This window comes from Esox lucius, chromosome 14 (assembly GCF_011004845.1).
Source record: "Esox lucius isolate fEsoLuc1 chromosome 14, fEsoLuc1.pri, whole genome shotgun sequence".
NCBI classification, from domain to species: Eukaryota; Metazoa; Chordata; class Actinopteri; order Esociformes; family Esocidae; genus Esox; species Esox lucius.
Genome location: NC_047582.1, coordinates 11,778,995 through 11,798,602, shown reverse-complemented (window position 1 = coordinate 11,798,602; position 19,608 = coordinate 11,778,995). Strand labels below are relative to the sequence as shown.

General features: G+C 47.1%; 1 protein-coding gene across 1 annotated transcript in view; it reads left to right on the top strand.

The window, feature by feature from the left end:
- Positions 1-19,608, top strand: part of bmpr1bb (bone morphogenetic protein receptor, type IBb) — a 67,642-nt gene that overhangs the window by 14,604 nt on the left and 33,430 nt on the right. The window contains exon 3 of the mRNA XM_010895666.5: positions 17,035-17,192. The gene's annotated coding sequence lies outside the window, so the exon portion shown is untranslated. The remainder of the gene's footprint in view (positions 1-17,034; positions 17,193-19,608) is intronic.

Below are 19,608 nucleotides of genomic sequence, written 5' to 3'. Positions count from 1 at the left end.
CACTCGACCCACGGGGTAATCACGGAGGGATTTGGGACGCCTTTGATCGCCCCCGCTCTGTCCATTAGGGGTGCAGGGTTGGCTGCGGTGGCTGATTTAGTGATGGAGCATACTTGCGTGTGCTTGAGTTTTTAAACGGTTAAAGGTTGGTTTACTAAAGGTTGGTTTACTATCAAGTATAAAGCCTAAAATTAGCCACTCTCCAAATTTAACCATTGCTCTTTATAATGTAAAGACCCATCTCCTCCCCGGCTTATCGGTGTATAGTTGTTAACGCTCCGCTATAAGATGGGTGAGAGCTCATAAGAGGTCAATCTGGATGACCGTCAAGCTCAACTCCCGGTCTGACACCTGCTCTGGTTGGCTGATTGATAGAACAGTGCTCAGTGAGCTTTGTGGAGTACAGAGGATCCCTCCTGGATCTGATGATGACCATGACACCGCTCTGTTCTCCAGCTCCGTCACAGACACATGTGGGAGCAGAAAAATGAATGGGCTCAGCCAGCCAACCGGCTTATAGACCATCTCAATCAAATCAACAGAACAGCTTTGTGCTCCTGAGAAAAGGAACGCTTCGACCAGTTGTCCATTCCGTGGCTCGTCTTTTGGCCATTGTGTTTTTGAGCAAATGTGTGCACTGTATATTACCTCATGAACATTTCAGAAAATAGCTGCCAGCAGAGAGAGGCTGAGAGACAATTATATATAATAATATTTATCAAGTGAACCCGTAGGCATGGGCTGGCTGGAAAGATATTTTCCGTTAATTGCAGATGTAACATGAGAGGATGTAGAAGGTGCAGTGAGCTTATGGAACATGTGGTGTTTCAGTCAAACCTTGACATTGACACTCCCCCTTTAGCTGGGCCCCTATCTCCATACAGTCCCTGCATTTTCTTCCCACACACCTCCCCCACACTTCTTCACCGGGCGCATGTCACGTTAGGTCTTTTACCCACGCTGCACTTCTCTCCTACTCTATCAGTGGACTTCCTAATCCAAGCCAGCTGCTGTACTGTAAATACAGTTAACCCCAGTAATTGTGTGATGTTGATTTTGGGGTTGGGACGCTTTCTCACTGACTGCCGTTAGGCCAGTGTTCCCCCCCTGAGGATGACATCATGGGTTTCAGGTTGCCCTGCGTGGCATAGTTTCCCAGGGGCGTTGGGTTAGAGGGTAGACCTGGAAAGAATGGACCTCCGCCGGCCCGTCTGTCTGCCTGACCCCTCCGCCGGCCCGTCTGTCTGCCTGACCCCTCCGCCGGCCCGTCTGTCTGCCTGACCCCTCCGCCGGCCCGTCTGTCTTCCTGAGCCCTCCGCCGGCCCGTCTGTCTTCCTGAGCCCTCCGCCGGCCCGTCTGTCTTCCTGAGCCCTCCGCCGGCCCGTCTGTCTTCCTGAGCCCTCCGCCGGCCCGTCTGTCTTCCTGAAACCTCCGCCGGCCCGTCTGTCTTCCTGAGCCCTCCGCCGGCCCGTCTGTCTTCCTGAGCCCTCCGCCGGCCCGTCTGTCTGCCTGAGCCCTCCGCCGGCCCGTCTGTCTGCCTGAGCCCTCCGCCGGCCCGTCTGTCTGCCTGAGCCTTCCGCCGGCCCGTCTGTCTGCCTGAGCCCTCCGCCGGCCCGTCTGTCTGCCTGAGCCCTCGGCCGGCCCGTCTGTCTGCCTGAGCCCTCCGCCGGCCCGTCTGTCTGCCTGAAACCTCCGCCGGCCCATCTGTCTGCCTGAGCCCTCCGCCGGCCCGTCTGTCTGCCTGAAACCTCCGCCGGCCCGTCTGTCTGCCGAGAACCACTGCTGCCTGTCTCACCGCACTGGCTCTGTAATGATGTGTTGATAGAGCTGTGTTCTTTGATCCCAATAGTCTGCAAGTGTTATGATTTCAAAGGCTGGGGATTAGTGAGCCAAGATCAGACTGTATCATATGGAAGGCCAGTTAGTCTTTTTGAGACCTATGTTACTACTAGCCTGAAAGACTGTCTACGCGTGTCTACATGCGCGCGCGTGTGTGTGTGTGTGTGTGTGTGTGCGTTAATGTTTCTATCTCTGTGTTTCTCATGGAGGGCCCCCTGAAAAAGATTACATCATTTCTACTTGTCCGTGTTTGTGTGAGTGTTTTTATTTTCGGTTGTCAAGCGAAAAGCGCAGTGATCTGGAACGGGATCAAAGAGATTTCATAAACCATGCAAGGAAGTGCTCCTCTCCCACCAGCACATCCTACAAGTTACTTCATCAAGGTCCAGCAGGGCAGCTACTACAACAGAGAAGTGACTCCATGAAGGTCTGGATTTGAACAGTCTAATAACTGTCACTACATGTTGTGAAAACAGCGTATTAAAACAGAATGGAAAACCAATGCTAGTTTCACTGCTGGTCCATGTCTGAATTCATCATCATGTTGGCAGGGTGGGATGGCCCCGGGGGAGTAATGGAATCCAAATGTTGCATCTATGAACCAGCTAGTATGGAATGATTGAGCCTCATCTCATGATTAGATGTGTGAATGGAACTATTGCATCAACAAAGCATGTCTGATTTGTGTGTGTGTGTGAAAGAGAGATCTAAATATTCATAATGGAACCTTTCATGCAGCAATAGGTAACTAAATTTGACCATGGGCCCATTGTGGTCGAAGCGAATGGCCTGGGGGCCGAAACTTAATTCTAAACGTAATTAGTATTAGTACAGATAGAGATTATATTTGAACATAATTGTATATCTTTATTACACTGACACACAATTTCTACTATTTCATTTGTGGAGATGATGATTACTCTCTGTTTAATTTCTGGTGATTTTACAGTCTTTCCAGCTGTTGATGTATTGCTGTGATGCCATAAATATACTGTATCCTGTGTGAAATACAGCAGTAGAGGCATCTGGGAGAGAGGGATGGCTGCTCTGACTTATAAGGTTTTAGATAAGACATTAATTGAAATTAATTTGTAATGATCTGCATTACGTTATGAAGCAGACCAAATTACTTTTAGCTTGTTTTTCACCCCATTCAAGTTATGATTCATGCCCTTTTTCATTGCAGCTACTCTTAGACAAGTCGAGGGTCCTATGGAGAACATCTGATGCCATTCGGGTTCTCATCACGCTGCTTACTTAAGCCAGTTATCTAGACTGGAATTGTGCTGGAAGGAATGCTTACAGGTGCCCATGCTGCCACAAGGAGTCTCTTGACAGGGCAAATACATTTGATATACAATCCCCTGCTACCCAGATGGTGTTGACCAATTGCACAGCCCTCTGAGGGGCCCTTGGGCCAATCTGTGAGCAGTGTTTAAATCCTGAGCTCACAATGACACCGCTAACTGCTCCATGCAGGGCTCATTGATATTATTATTACTGATAATTGGTATGTTGCCATTTGCAGTATTTAAAAGGGATTAAAAAATTATATGATCATAAAACAAGGAGATCTCTTAACATTTAAATCATTACATGTTCAGTTATTTGCCTGCACCTGCTGTCCATTTCGCATAAAACAAATTGTCAGTTGGGCTGTTTGGTTCCTGTAAGAACCCCTGGCAGCTATGGGGTTTCCTTAATGAACCCCACTTCTTGAAAAACCTTTCGAGGGCATTTTTAGAGCCAAGAATCGTAACGTTCTTCAAGGACCTGTGAAGATCTTAGAATAACCCAATTGTTGAACCCCTAATTTTAGTATAGGTTTTGAACACAGGTGTCTTTTCTAGGACTCTGTTTTCCTTAGACGGGGCCATTAATAACTGCTCGGTCCTGTTATATCCGAATACCTCTGTTCCCAGCTCCAGACGTGCACCAGGCAGATGGAGGTGGCCCCTGGGCTTCAGTCCATCATTCTGTCAGTAATGTGCTTTAGAGACGAGGGAGAGACCCAGGAGTTTAGAGAGTCAACCTCTTCCTCAGTGTTGTCAAACAGAGGCAGGGCCTAACCCTAACCCTTGCTGTGTATTCATAGTGTCCAGTCTCACTGGTGTAATCTGACACACACACGCACGCACGCACGCGCACACAGACACAGATCCACATTCACGCGATCACACGCACACACATGCACACACTCGCATCTACACGTACACAAGCAAGCACGCACATTAACACCCATGCAAGCATGCAGGCTCAGACACAGACACGCATCGACACACCAAACATATCTCAAGGTGTCTCCAAGGAAACCGTGATGTGCGCAGCGAGGCGGTGACAGACTTACAGGAGGGAGCGACCTGGTATTTCATTGTCAGTAACTCAGATCCAGCTCAGTCAGACTCCGGTGTAACCCGTGCTCCAGTTCATCCACCCCCCCCTCTTGAAAGTCAATCGACACCTGATAGGGGTGTTTTGGGGACCGGAGCCGTGCTGAGGGGTTGGTTATCCACTAGTTACACTGTTAGGTGAGAGGCTGAATGACTTCCACCCACTAACTGTAGGCGTTTGAGGACGCCTCCGGTGTTTGCGATTTGGGTGTGGTTGGGGTGGTGGTGGTGGGGGGGGGGGGCTGAGGCTCTGGGCTGCTGTAACAGGGACGTGACGGTGCTACACGTGACACAGACACTGAGGAGACCTGACGTGAAGTGTGCGTTGGAGTGTTTGGGTCAGAGCCTGTGTGTACCTTAGGTTCTGACGGGGTTCCCGTTTCCACGAGGTAGGACGAGTGTTGTGCTCTGCTCGGTGCAGGAGTAGCGCCTGATTCATCAAACACGCCGCCGGCTTACAGCTTCAACTGCTGCCTGTCACTCGACAAGTCTGTCAGGAGAGAGAGGAGTCTTTCAGGGAGCTCCTCTTGGGTGTCCTGTCAGAAGGAGCTGTCACCGCCTTGACGGGTTTATGATGGCATAATTGCACAATAACTTTGTGGCCCACGGCCTATTGATGAAGACCTAAAACAGCCAATCAGTAGTGTTTTTTTTTTCACTTACTTTTTTTTGTGCATGGACCAAACAGCTGATTGGCTGTAGATCCTGTTAGATGAGCAGATAGAGACAGAGATTGGGGTGGGGCTGGACAATGTCAGGACTGTGACTGGGGACTGAGTCAGAGCGGTTGATTGCATTCTAGCTATGTCCCATGAGATCATGGTTTGGGGCAGATGCGTAGGGAGGTATGTCCTGGCCACAGCAGTTGGGGTCTCTGCGGTTACCAGTTGGCTGAGCTCTCCTGTAAGGGAACGTTTAGGGCGGGTTAGGTTTGGCATTCACGTGGGCACTGTAGACGCAGTGGAACTCTCCCATGGCAACACAGGAGAGGTGAGAGGAGGCGTGACACAAGTATGGGGAGGAGGTGTGAGAGAGTCAGGCCCGGGATCTGTACTGCGAGGCCTTAGCGCCGTGGCGGCAGTCTGTATTATATCGGCAGTGTTGACGGCATTTCAATCACAATTTCTGTGTGAACACCTGATGATAATAACACATCATATGTAGGTTTACACTGTGTCTGACCGGCACCTGAGCTTTACCGTACCTATGGGAACCGGGAGTGCCAGCCTCCTGCCCATTGGCACTTCTGCTCATCTAGCCTGCGGTCCCGCCCATGTGGTTGGGTCTGTCCCGCCCATGTGATTGGGTCTGTCCCGCCCATGTGATTGGGTCTGTGCAGCCCATGTGGTTGGGTCTGCCCCGCCCAGGTGGTTGGGTCTGCCCCGCCCAGGTGGTTGGGTCTGCCCCACCCAGGTGGTTGGGTCTGCCCCGCCCAGGTGGTTGGGTCTGCCCCGCCCAGGTGGTTGGGTCTGCCCCGCCCAGGTGGTTCGGTCTGCTTCCGTCCTGCGGTCCTGCCCATGTGGTTGGGTCTGTCCCTCCCATGTGGTTGGGTCTGTGCAGCCCATGTGGTTGGGTCTGTGCAGCCCATGTGGTTGGGTCTGCTTCCGTCCTGCGGTCCTGCCCATGTGGTTGGGTCTGCCCCGCCCATGTGGTTGGGTCTGCCCCGCCCATGTGGTTGGGTCTGCCCCGCCCATGTGGTTGGGTCTGCCCCGCCCAGGTGGTTGGGTCTGCCCCGCCCAGGTGGTTGGGTCTGCCCCGCCCAGGTGGTTGGGTCTGCCCCGCCCAGGTGGTTGGGTCTGCCCCGCCCAGGTGGTTGGGTCTGCTTCCGTACTGCGGTCCTGCCCATGTGGTTGGGTCAGCCCCGCCCATGTGGTTGGGTCAGCCCCGCCCATGTGGTTGGGTCTGCCCCGCCCAGGTGGTTCGGTCTGCTTCCGTCCTGCGGTCCTGCCTATGTGGTTGGGTCTGTCCCACCCATGTGGTTGGGTCTGCTCCACCCAGGTGGTTGGGTCTGCTTCCGTCATGCGGTCCCGTCCGTGTGGTTGGGTCTGTCCCGCCCTTGTGGTTGGGTCTACTTCCGTCCTGCGGTCCTGCCCGTGTGCTTGGTTCTGTCCGGCCCGTGTGCTTGGTTCTGTCCTGCCCGTGTGCTTGGTTCTGCCCTGCCCATGTGCTTGGGTCTGTTCCGCCCATGTGGTTGGGTTTGTCCCACCCATGTGGTTTGGTCTGCTTCCGTCCTGCGGTCCTGCCCATGTGGTTGGGTCTGTTTCTGCCCAGGTGGTTGGGTCTGCTTCCGTCATGCGGTCCCGTCCGTGTGGTTGGGTCTGTCCCGCCCTTGTGGTTGGGTCTACTTCCGTCCTGCGGTCCTGCCCGTGTGCTTGGTTCTGTCCGGCCCGTGTGCTTGGTTCTGTCCTGCCCGTGTGCTTGGTTCTGTCCGGCCCGTGTGCTTGGTTCTGTCCTGCCCATGTGCTTGGGTCTGTTCCGCCCATGTGGTTGGGTTTGTCCCACCCATGTGGTTTGGTCTGCTTCCGTCCTGCGGTCCTGCCCATGTGGTTGGGTCTGTTTCTGCCCATGTGGTTGGGTCTGCTTCCGTCCTATGGTCCTGCCCATGTGGTTGGGTCTGCTTCCGTCCTATGGTCCTGCCCATGTGGTTGGGTCTGCTTCTGTCCTACGGTCCTGCCCATGTGGTTGGGTCTGTCCTGCCCATGTGGTTGGGTCTGCTTCCTGACTCACAGGGCCTGTGTATTGTCTACAGGAGCATTGCATTCCCTTACAGGTCGGTACTTGCCTGGCTGCACCGGGTCTGGTCAGATTTTCCTCATTATTTTAATAAAAATAAAAGATTAGACTGGATCCTCCCATATCTGTCAAAAGCCCATGCTGTTCCGTACGTGAGATACAACTTGTTTGTCATGAGGCCCTGCAGTAGGCGTCCTCTGTGGGTTTGCTCTGTGATAGATTGTAAGGGAAGGGTGGACAGAGAGCTGTGTGAAGTAGACAAACTCAGTGCAACGTTCAGACAGCTTGTTCCCATATGTTTTCACATCGCCATTCATTGTATTGATTTATTAATGAACCTCTTTGTGTTTCTTCCAAGTTACTATACCTGCAGTTTGATGTTATTTTTCCATACACATGGGAGTATTCAGTGCCGGCACTTTTCTTTAACTTGGGCGAAGGATTGTACGGTAATGGGCAAGAGAACTGTGGACAAAATGACCGTGGACCATATGTTTAGCATTTGTAACGGTTCCCACTACTCTCTTACTCTCTGCTGCTCCTAATGCAGAAAGATAAAAAAATATATATATATCTTTGCCTCATATTGATTTGGAGTATCGTCTTGTTTCCTTCAAGGCCAAGATATTTTGTCTGAAACATTACCTGAAGTGCACTCACAGTGGCTTTCAGAAGAGTACAAATCCTCTGTGAACATACAGGTTCTTCACATGTTCCTGTAACGTTGTTGTTTGCTGAAACACAGACACAGCAGGATACTGTGGGCTCTTGGCTTTGTGTTGCATTATAATTCAGCATGCATGGTGGTGTATAGAGAAATTAACCAGACGCTCATGCCAGCCATTTTCCAGCCATCACAGCCAACTGCCTGAGTCGAAAGTGCAGAAAACAACAGAAAACAATTATTTTTGAGAAATTCAACAGTTTTCCATTGAATCAGAATGGGTTTACGAGTATTCCTGACTCAAAGCACCCATACTCACGTACTCACTCAAGTGGTGCCTGGATTGGGGAGAGATTCTGCCAAAACCAGAGGTAAAGAGAGGTGAACTTCAATAGAAAGGTGTCAGTCAGAACTGGATTGCCATGACAGCACACCAATAGGAGGTTCTGTTTTGGAAAAAGCTCTCAGAAACAGTGGCATTGTCAAGGGACTTTATATAAAATGCTTGCCAGGTTTTGATCATTTAACCGAGGTTGATCAGAGTATTAGAGAAAGCAAACTTGAAACTTATCTAGTTTTCACACACTATACCACCTAGCGGGAAACCTTTCAAATATATAACAACGTGTGTTCAAACATTACATAAAGCATATCATTTCCTAATTCCTACCAAGATGCCTTTGTGAAACAATGACATAGTCATTTCAATAGCAAGACAGTAGTGTTAAAAGTAAGTGAAAGTTAGGATGACGTATAGACCGACTTGAAGAATGTGTTAGAACAATAGAGGCAGTGTTAGGAGGGGGGCATGTGACGGCGGTGGGGTAACCTGATAACAGCCATAGAGAGATTTATGACATCGTTCTATGGATTTATTGTTGTTTTATTAGTTGGTTGATCTGCCTGTTCGGCCGCGCACTGCGGAAGGGAGAAGTGGTTGACTTCTAGACTGGAAAAACCTGCTCTCCTACCTGGTCTTCTGTCCGTCCGTCCGTATTTCTGTCTGTCCTTTTGTGACTGATTTAGTCTTTGACAGAATAATTACCCAGGTTCTGTAAACAGTGCCCAGGCAGACCTCTGTACTGCTGCACACTCACTCTACCGTGGGGAAATGTCAATGCTAATGCAATTAGCATTTTGCCTGTGGGCTGTGTTCTCACATGGCACAACAGACACAGGCATTTGTCTTTTAATCTAATTTCTGTACAGCCTTGCTGTCGAAACGTCAAGAAACCGTCAAACCAACGCAAGCTGCTAACCTCCAATGAAGGGGTTGTTCACCCAAATTACACAATGCTGGTTTCCTCACCGTGTGAGCAGTTTAAAGATAAGTCTGACACAGACCTTTTTTGGTGTTCCTTCCAAGGCACTGTTACAAAAGTATCTCATCTAATGGAAGATTTGAACACGCGTGAAGAATGCTTATGTTGACTTGAATGGGATTTACCTTGAATGGGATTTACCTTGAATGGGATTTACCTTGAATGGGATTTGTTTCTCAAGTGCTGGTTATCACGTTATGTTTCACTCATCATGTCCCTTTTCATCTTTTTGTGGCAGCAAGGTAGCCAAGTAGTAAAGGGCGTTGGGCCAGTAAGCGGAAGGTTCCCTTTTCTAATCCCCAACCCGGACTTTCTGCCTCTGAGCAAACCTGTTAACTCCCAGGTCGCTGTTGGTAAATAGGAACATGTTCTTAGCACACTTAGTAAAATAATGGTAAAGAAATTATAAAATGATGTGATTGAAAGGTTCCTTGTGTGAGGAGGGGCAGAGGAAACCAAGTACACAGTTTAGCATGAAATGTACAGTGCAGTAGAATGTCAAACAAGTAATAAAATCAAGAATTGAAATTACACTAGAACGATAATCCAGGAAATGAGCACAGCTCCGGTCATTGTTGCTGTGTACATTCTAATTGACCACTAATTAAGGTTGGCCTGCAAGGACTAATCAATGAAATGCCAAGAAGAAACAAAAGCCTGAACAAAGGCCCTTCACAGTTTAAAGTTGTATGACCCGGGTCTTTTCACCTGCTTCCAGTTATTGTGTATTTTAAATGTGAAATACTTTAGCTCAGTGAAGTAGTGTATTCCATCAAGAATACCTAAATCTCTCCTGAAAGTGGATTGCATTTCATGATAGCTAGGTTTACCCATCATGAAAGGTAGTGAAATTCAATGACTCTAAATGGGACTTTTAAAAGGGAGTCAAATTAACCGAATGCTAAACCACCTGCATTACCCTGTATCAGTCTGTGTCAGTCAGTTTAAGCAGTATCAGTAGCCATTATAAATCAACTTGCAGCATAATTTTTTTCCACAGAAAAGATGTACTGGGTTCTGATTGATAGCTGGGATTGGATAGAGCTTGTCAACGTTAATGATCAGCTTACAGTATGTCATATCCTATATTATGAGAAATATTGAATCCAGGCGCACATTCTCTGGGACCTTTCTTCGGTTGAAGTGTACCAGACCAGTGGTTGGCTGGCTGTATCTGATCCGTCCAGATAACTGGGCTGGCTGAATTTGTATTTTTTCTTCCTCCATGTCAGCAATGTGAGGAGTGCTGGCCACAGTGATGCGCTCTTACAGTAAGTGAAGGAGTGATGTTACAGAGATGGATAACATTTCCAGGACTTATCGACTGCTCCAAGCCGAGGTGAACTGTGCCGGGGGCATATTGATATACATTAGCAGCAGAGGATCTTGACGGCCGGGGGGGGGGGGGGGGAGAGGAGGGAAGGACGGGATGGAACGAGAGGAGGGAAGGAAGTAAAGAATCACACAGCTTATACAGAGAGACAACCAGGCCTACCGATCGATGGGCGCTCCAACGCCATGCAGCCCACTTCCTGTGTTTTCATCGGAGCTATCATTGGGAGAGAGCAAACAACACTGTCAGGGGGAAAAGCTACTGATGGCTTCATGCCTAATGCATTACCATCCCCAAGGAGGAGAATTAACAGTGCATCTAATGCTGAATTCTTGTGAATATTCCATCGTATGGCGGGAATGGGTCTGCTTGCCAAAGTGCAAAACATTTTAGAAAATTGAGATTGGAATGTTTGGCCTGTAGATTGCAAAAGTAGATTGTAACGTGAATACTGTGTAAAAAAAAACTATCTCTGTTTGCTCCATACATCCTACATACCTTTCTGATGAGAAGAAAATGTCCTGGATAATTTTTTTGGTGTTAAATAATGGTCCCTTATTTGCAGTATTTATTTCCAGTAACATTGGATGTAACAGGTTCAACTGACTACTTACTTACTAACAGCCATTACAAATAACCCCTTTGTGTACACACGCATGATGTCAAATCATGTTGTGGAACAAGGCAGAGATCTGGTAGCTGATAGCTTAATCGGCTTCTGTGTCTAGGTGTACATCCAGGGTCTACTGACACAAGGTTTCCTGTATGATTTGTCCCCCCCAATATATAAATGTAAACATAACTATGTACATTCAATAATAGTAATAAGACGCAATGAAAGCAATTATGCCTATTATAGACATTTAATAGCGCGTTTAAGTTTTAAAAAATTACAATACCCCCGCCCTTTGCCGCACACTGGTTTGATCTACTGTCCCCCAGTCCTCAGCAGATGCCAGATGAGGCGGTTTCCCGCAAAATTGGGCTATTTTTTATGACAGTGTGCGGGCAAAAATTGGCTTGGGTGGGTTGATTCACAGATAGGGTTATATAGAAAAAATGCCATTTGGGTGGGTTTTTGTTGAGTAGCAGGAAATTGTGCAGTATGGAGTCACTAAAATCTGGCAATCCTGGGTATAGTGCATGTATGTGAATCTGACTTTCAGTAAGTAAGTATTGGTGGCTGACTTTCAGTAAGTAATTCAAACAAAGGATACATTTCTTTACTTCTACTACTCAATACAATAAAAAAAACATGTCTAACCGTCACCAGCGTTCATTTTCTCTGCTTTGAATTACAGGTCACTCATTATGTTAGCTAGCGGTTAGCTAATGTTTGCTAGCAAGCTGCAGTAACATCAACCAGCTTTTGCAGCTGTTTGAATTCGAGTCACTGAGAGAAGCTTCCAGTGTGTGTATAGTTCCTTAGCTGGCAGGTGACAGTGTTCGTGTCTGCCGTCTGAAAGGCTCTCAGTGCACGTAGCTAACGTGGGCTAATCCAATAAATGTGTTTTATGTTGGTAGGGTTCACACACAATAGCTGAATTTGCAGAGCTACTGTAGTATGCAAACCAATGGTGCAAACTTAAACAGTATTACAGCAATATTTTTGGAGTCCCCCTCAAAAATTGCTCTTGAGAAAATGTTATGTAATTGTCCCCTCCAAACTTGATATCAAATTTTTGCCCCTGGTGTTTAGGTGTGAACCCGTGATCTCACCTGATCACATGCGGTTCAGCCTCACACTCTTATCCAATAAAAATGTAGTTAAAGCCTGTTGTTATAATTCATGATCTATTGGTCATGGAAGTGTGTCTGCGTTATTCATACCACGCTGGCCGTCTGACCCATTCTACATTTAGCTGACAGCTTTCTTTGACTGATGAAGACACACGTCACTGTGATTTGCACAGGGGACTTTCTTTTTTTGTTCATGCATGGTTTGGCCATTTCTAGCTGTGGCCAGTGATTTAGGAGCAAGGCCTGCATTAGACATGAATCAGTGTTAAAGCACAGCATCAGAGGGCACTGTTCCTCTATGAAGCCAGGGGAGAAGGAGCTCTTTAACTTTAGTGACCAACACTGTATATCTGTTATGTCAAAATGGCCTGACGAATATGAAGACATATAACAGTGTTGTTCATTTCAGCATTCATGTTCCACAACTTACCTACAGACAAAAAAAACATACCTATAGTGGGGAGAACAAGAATTTGATACACTGCCGTTTTTGCAGGTTTTCCCCCTTACAAACATGTAGAAGTCTGTAATTTTTATCATAGGTACTCTTCAACTGTGAGTGACGGAATAAAAAAAAAAATCCAGAAAATCACATTGTATGATTTTTAAGTAATTAGTTTGCATTCTATTGCATGACATAAGTATTTGATACATCAGAACTTAATATTTGGTACAGAAACCTTTGTTTGCAATTACATAGATCATACGTTTCCTATAGTTCTTGACCAGGTTTGCACACACTGCAGCAGGGATTTTGGCCCACTCCTCTAAACAGACCTTCTCCAGAGCCTTCAGGATTCGGGGCTGTCGCTGGGCAATACAGACTTTCAGCTCCCTCCAAAGATTTTCTATTGGGTTCAGGTCTGGAGACTGGCTAGGCCACTCCAAGACCTTGAGATGGTTGTTACGGAGCTACTCCTTAGTTGCCCTGCCTGTGTGTTTCGGGTCGTTGTCATGCTGGAAGACCCAGCCACGACCCATCTTCAATGCTCTTACTGAGGGAAGGCTCTTACTGGTTGTTGGCCAAGATCTCATGATACATGGCCCCATCCATCCTCCCCTCAATACGGTGCAGTCGTCCTGTCCCCTTTGCAGAAAAGCATCCCCAAAACATTATGTTTCCACCTCATGCTTCACGGTTGGGATAGTGTTCTTGGGGTTGTACTCATCCTTCTTCTTCCTCCAAACACAGCGAGTGGAGTTTAGACCAAAAAGCTATATTTTTGTCTCATCAGACCACATTACCTTCTCCCATTCCTCCTCTGGATTCTTTGAGACGGTGGTCCCAGCTCTCTTCAGGTCATTGAACAGGTCCTGCCGTGTAGTTCTGGGCTGATCCCTCACCTTCCTCATGATCATTGATGCCCCACGAGGTGAGATCTTGCATGGGGCCCCAGACCGAAGGAGATTGACCGTCATCTTGAACTTCTTCCATTTTCTAATAATTGCGCCAACAGTTGTTGCCTTCTCACCAAGCTGCTTGCCTATTGTACTGTAGCCCATCCCAGCCTTGTGCAGGTCTACAATTGTATCCCTGATGTCCTTACACAGCTCTCTGGTCTTGGCCATTGTGGAGAGGTTGGAGTCTGTTTGATTGAGTGTGTGGACAGGTGTCTTTTATACAGGTAACGAGTTCAAACAGGTGCAGTTAATACAGTTAATGAGTGTAATGAGTCTTAAAGAAAAACTAACAGGTCTGTGTGAGCCGTAATTCTTACTGGTTGGTAGGTGTTCAAATACTTATGTCATTATTGCATGACATAAGTATTTGATCACCTACCAACCAGTAAGAATTCCGGCAAATTAATAATAAAAAAATCTGACAATGTGATTTTCTGGATTTTTGTTTTAGATTCTCTCACAGTTGAAGTGTACCTATGATAAAAATTACAGACTTTTACATGCTTTGTAAGTAGGAAAACCTGCTAAATCGGCAGTGTATCAAATACTTGTTCTCCCCACTATACCTTGTAGAGCTTATATGATTAAAGGTTGGATCAAATGCCAGCACACCCAGCAGCTCTCCAGATACGAGGGGCTCATATGTTTTTATACAGTAGCAAAATGTCACAATTATTGTACGTGAGAGCATAATTGTAGGAGATGGTAGAACTATGGGATCAGAGACCAGAAACCTTGTATTTACATTTGCATGGGCCAATAGACATTGCCAGGTATTGTGGTACGTTGGGGGTTGACGACACCCTGGTCTAATAGACTCAATAGGGAAAAGGCAGCTCCTGCATTTATTTCCAATTCAAGCACAGTCAACAGTCTACAATAAAACAAACAATTCTTTAAAATAAATGTGTGTATTTAAACCTATTCTAAATTAAAACAAATCACAATTTGATGGTGAGGATATGGATGATATATTTCAAAGGATGGCAGGCTTAAAGTCATTCACTGGGTTATGTAGATGCCCAGCAATTCACCTCAGAAGGGTACAGAAATCTAATTGAATTATGGACATACCACACTAAGACAATGCCTGATGTCTGCTGCACTGAACCATTTGTGGTTTCATTACTATTTAATGTATGTCTTTTTGAAATTGTGAGGAGTTATGAATTGTAAAATGTCTAAATAATCTGAGCTGAGGGTTGTTATAATTGTTGCCAAACATTTGTTCCGTTTCAGATCAGCGCTGCTGGCCGACATTGTTTATTGGTGAACGTACGCCGGAGAGTAGCTGTCTGTTTTTCCACCATGTGTCCTTTCGTTCAGACAGTTTGGAGGACTGGGCCAGAGCAGGCAGCGACTGACAATATCTCTGTTAAGAGGCTGTAGGCTGCTGACTTCATTGTTTTTCGTGCTGACAACTCTGCATATTAGCTGTGACTTCAGGACTAATTATTGTGATTTGATGTACGGACAACACATCTTTTCCAAATGGAAGGCCGGGGCCCGACCCCAGAACCCTTGGACTGTTTCTCCTAATTAAAGAAAGCAGTGTCTGATTGATGAATGAGCCGTGAGTCAGCCAGCGGCACCGGAGACTGGGTTTCCCTGCCAGGATTACAGAGCCCACAGGCTTCCCTTTTAAGCAAACACTGCAACATATGGTTTAACACTGAGACAGGGTCTGCGGAGCGGGCAGGGGAGAGGTGTGAGTCGGGGATGGTTACCTAACCTGTTTGTACACAGCCCTAAGCTTCACCCCCGCCCACCACAGCAGTAACCACTCAACGGGAGCTATGAGCAGGCGTGAGTCAGGGGTGTACTGCTCAGTCAAGATGGGGATGACGACATACAGTAACATTAGGCTTAGGGTGCTGTTGCTGGGTTGGTCAATACCGAGCCGCAGAGTGTGTTTGTTGATTTTGTCATCCTCCAGGGAGCTGGGCTGGTTCACGCTGCTTGGTTCAGAAGGAGTTCAGCAGATGGACCTCTGAGGCAGCCCTGGCCAGGCCTCTTATCTGTGGCCCGATCTAATGAGCCCCAGGGCTCCCAAGCTGCGGACCTGGAGAAGGTTCTGCTCTGCCGAGAGAGAGCCTGGGGACAGCTGGGAAAATTCAGGAAGGACTGTGACCTCCCTCCACCCCCGTGGGGTGTTGGGAGATGTGCCGTGTGTCCGTAATCCTCGCTCAAACCGAAACAACACGGCCACACAGCGGAATGGTCCTATCTTCATCGTCCATCTCTGTGTTTTCTGGCCGGATTCCAGAGAAGGAATGAGGGGTGTTATCAGTCGTGTCTTTGGTCAGGCCAGTCTGCTCCCTGTCACCTTTTAGTCATTAAGGTGGTTCCGCATTGAGGTCAGGGTGACAGGGACGTGTCAGAGGTTAAGTGACCATTAAGGTTGTGACTTTACTGTGGTTTGGAGAGGTGAGTGATGACCGGATGAGATCAGAAGGAGCAGCTTCTGCTAGCTCTCAGGTTACTGTAAACCAAAAAACAACAGAAAAACATGTCAGAAGCTGATCTGAAAAAGGTGTTAGATGAAATATGAAATGGAATTGATTAATTGTCGCTTGATTGATGAAAAGGGAACAAGCCAGAACACAGTTTTTCCCTCCTCTGTCATTTCTAGCTGGTGTTGTCGTGATAAAGTGTCTGTCACAGTGTCACACAGCCAAAGCCACAACAGCTGGGTTAGTCCAGGCCAGAGCCATGGAAAACAGAACCATACCTTATGGCACATCATTATTTTAGCAAGTGACAGTCGGTCATGTGCAGCGCATGCTAAATATACTTCCTCCTTTGTCCCACTGGCTCTCTCTCTTTCACTGCCCTTCCATGTTAGTCGGGCCCAGTTCAAACATGGCCTTATTGCCGCATCTAACACAAAAATAAAAATTTCTCGTTGGAAGAGCAGGGAATCAAGTGGATTGTTCAAAAATATTAAGTGTGTCTTGTTTGACTTGATGATAGTTGTCAGCAACTGAGTTTCTGCTTGTTCGGCACCTGAACTGTCTGTTATTGTCTTTTGAATGGGTATCCTCTTTCATTTGAATGGGTTTCCTCTGTCTTTTGATTGGATTTCCTCTGTCTTTTGATTGGGTTTCCTCTGTCTTTTGATTGGGTTTCCTCTGTCTTTTGAATGGATTTCCTCTGTCTTTTGAATGGGTTTCCTCTGTCTTTTGAATGGGTTTCCTCTGTCTTTTGAATGGGTTTCCTCTGTCTTTTGAATGGGTTTCCTCTGTCTTCTGAATGGGTTTCCTATGTCTTCTGAATGGGTTTCATCTGTCTTCTGAATGGGTTTCATCTGTCTTCTGAATGGGTTTCCTCTGTCTTCTGAATGGGTTTCCTCTGTCTTCTGAATGGGTTTCATCTGTCTTCTGAATGGGTTTCATCTGTCTTCTGAATGGGTTTCATCTGTCTTCTGAATGGGTTTCCTCTGTCTTCTGAATGGGTTTCCTCTGTCTTCTCCCCCTTTCCCTCTGCTGTCTGTCCCAGTTGGTTTTACACCTGTTAAGACTGAATTGAATTACTTTGTTTTTCAAAAAGGAACTTCTGATAAATGGCTTTATCATTTCTGAAGTGTCATATTCTCTCTCTCGTTCTGGGCAGTTGACTGGAACCCACGTTCTACATCTGGGTCATGTGGAGTAGCTGGAAGCTACACGGACCGTGAACTCTACTCTCTGTCTTCGCTCTACAGAGGATAGGGGACTAGCGGTGGAGTCGTGTAGTGAAGAGACAAAACAATTCAACGAGCGGTCAAGGAGGTAAGGTGTAGGAACTCAACATCACTGTGGCCTTTGTGCCACTAACACACAGAGGAGCTTTCAGCAGCTTGACTATGGGAAGGAGGGAGGGCTTCAACTTGGCTGTGGGAGGGAGGGCTTCAGATTGGCTGTGGGAGGGAGGGCTTCAGATTGGCTGTGGGAGGGAGGGCTTCAGATTGGCTGTGGGAGGGAGGGAGGGCTTCAGATTGGCTGTGGGAAGGAGGGAGGGCTTCAGATTGGCTGTGGGAGGGAGGGAGGGCTTCAGATTGGCTGTGGGAGGGAGGGAGGGCTTCAGATTGGCTGTGGGAAGGAGTGAGGGCTTCAGATTGGCAGTGGGAGGGAGGGAGGGCTTCAGATTGGCAGTGGGAGGGAGGGAGGGCTTCAGATTGGCAGTGGGAGGGAGGGAGTGGTTCAGCTCGCTGAACATGCAGGAATAGTCACAGGAGACTCTTTTCCCCAGGCTTTCCCCCTCAATCAAAGTCCACATAACATACAGCAAGTACATAGTCTCTCCACACTGGCTGGCTGTAGGATGTGGCCTATTAATACCATAGACATTACAGAGCCATAAAACCAAATGGGTGAAAACACTATTAATCACAACGCCTTGTCTGTTTTCAAGAATGGGTCATTTTCTTCCCCGCGGGACAGAGTACACGGCTACTTAATGTGCCATTAAACTCCACCTGTCTGTGTTTGCCAGTCAGAGCTATATACGGAGGATGTGGACTAGTCCTTCTGACTGTGGCCGGCCTGTGTTTGGCGAAGGCACGGCCTTTACGGTGCCGAGGCCGGGGAGGAAGACTGAGGAGGTAGACTAGACAGCGGCTGTACTGTTGAGATGTTTATACGCTAGTCCTGCTGCCCCCTTAATGGTGTCAGATGACATCAAAACATTCTGGTTTTCTGGGGTAAAGCTTTACTTCGCACTTTAAACTTTTTTATTTTGTGTTAGCTGCCACTGTAACAAAGACTATGTCTGGTGAGAGAGAAGGACAGGACCCAGTCTGTGTTGTAGGGCAAGGCTGTTGCTCAGAGATATTAGTGTCCTTTTTAAACGACAGAGGCTAAACTGTGTTTGGGAAGCCAAGCGTGATGGACAGTTGTACACCTACTAGGCCACAGGGATGAGACTGTTTTGTGGTCGGGTGCAGAAAGTAATTTTCTCTCTGCCTCTCTATCGTATTGCCTCTCAATTCAATTACATTTAAAGGGCTTTATCAGAATGGGAAATGTTTTAAAAGGAACATTTTAACAATTATAAGCTATGTACAGTGTTGTAAAGAAATTGAAAATCGTTAAGATGACAAAGGAACATATAGGTAAAGGTCTGGAAGTCTATCAGTATTTCTGAACAGTATGATCTGAAAAATAAAAAGTGTCCTTAATGTGTTCGAACATGGCATTAGGTTAGACGGTGCAGCTCAGTTTCCACCTTGTTTTGTGGACTATGCGCCTATCATGTCTTTTTGAGAGACAGGTCTGCCTTTGGCAGCCTTTCTTGATAGCAAGGCCATATTGGGAATATTTTCGCTTTCTGTTTCTCTCTCTGGCTCTCATTCTCTCCATATTTTTTCTTCTTAATCTTAATATGTCAGTCTATCTTACAGGACAGTCACTCGATCTCAATCTCTGTTTTTGCTTAGTCCCATCCATACATCTAGACACTACTTGTCGGGATATGAATGCATTTACCAACCGAAAAAAACTATTTTGCTGAGCTGCTCTCCCTCATTAGGAGTAATTTTCTTTATGAGCCAGTTTCCCTCATTAGAAGTTATTTTGGGCCGCAGTACTATTCTTCAGCCTGATTGTTACAATTGGTTTACAACTTGAAGTGTTTGAAAATTGAACCAATTTCTGTTTTATTTATCCGGGTGTTCTAACAAGCTCTGATGGCCCCAGTCTTATAAAGTATGTCGGTGTGTATATTGTTTTTGACAGGTTTGACACAAACCACGTCGTCCGTTGACCAGACTCCTCACTGAACTCTATCTGCACTCTGGCTGTGCTGAGACATTCCTACACGCGTTCACTGCACACACGCAATTAGTGCTTGTTAGGAAGAGTGTGATATTGTAAACACACCCGTCTTTTCCATAATTACAGCTTCTGTGAACCTCAGAGAACACCCAGCCCTTGTGAGCGCCTTGCTCCCTTTCCTCTGCAGCCGGTCTGCTTTGTCCCTCCCCTCTCGACCTCCTCCTGCTCTCACTGGACCGTTTATCTGCTCGTCCACCGGGGAGCCAATCAGGTCTGGCCTACTTCAGTGGTACTTACATATTTCATGATGAAACATTTGAACTTTGGATGTTTTCGCTGTTTGCCCGGAACTGTGAATAGAGAAAAAGGTGTCTGTAAATATGTCCTGGCTCTTCTCACAGTCTCTCTCCCAGTCTCTCTCCCAGTCTCCCTC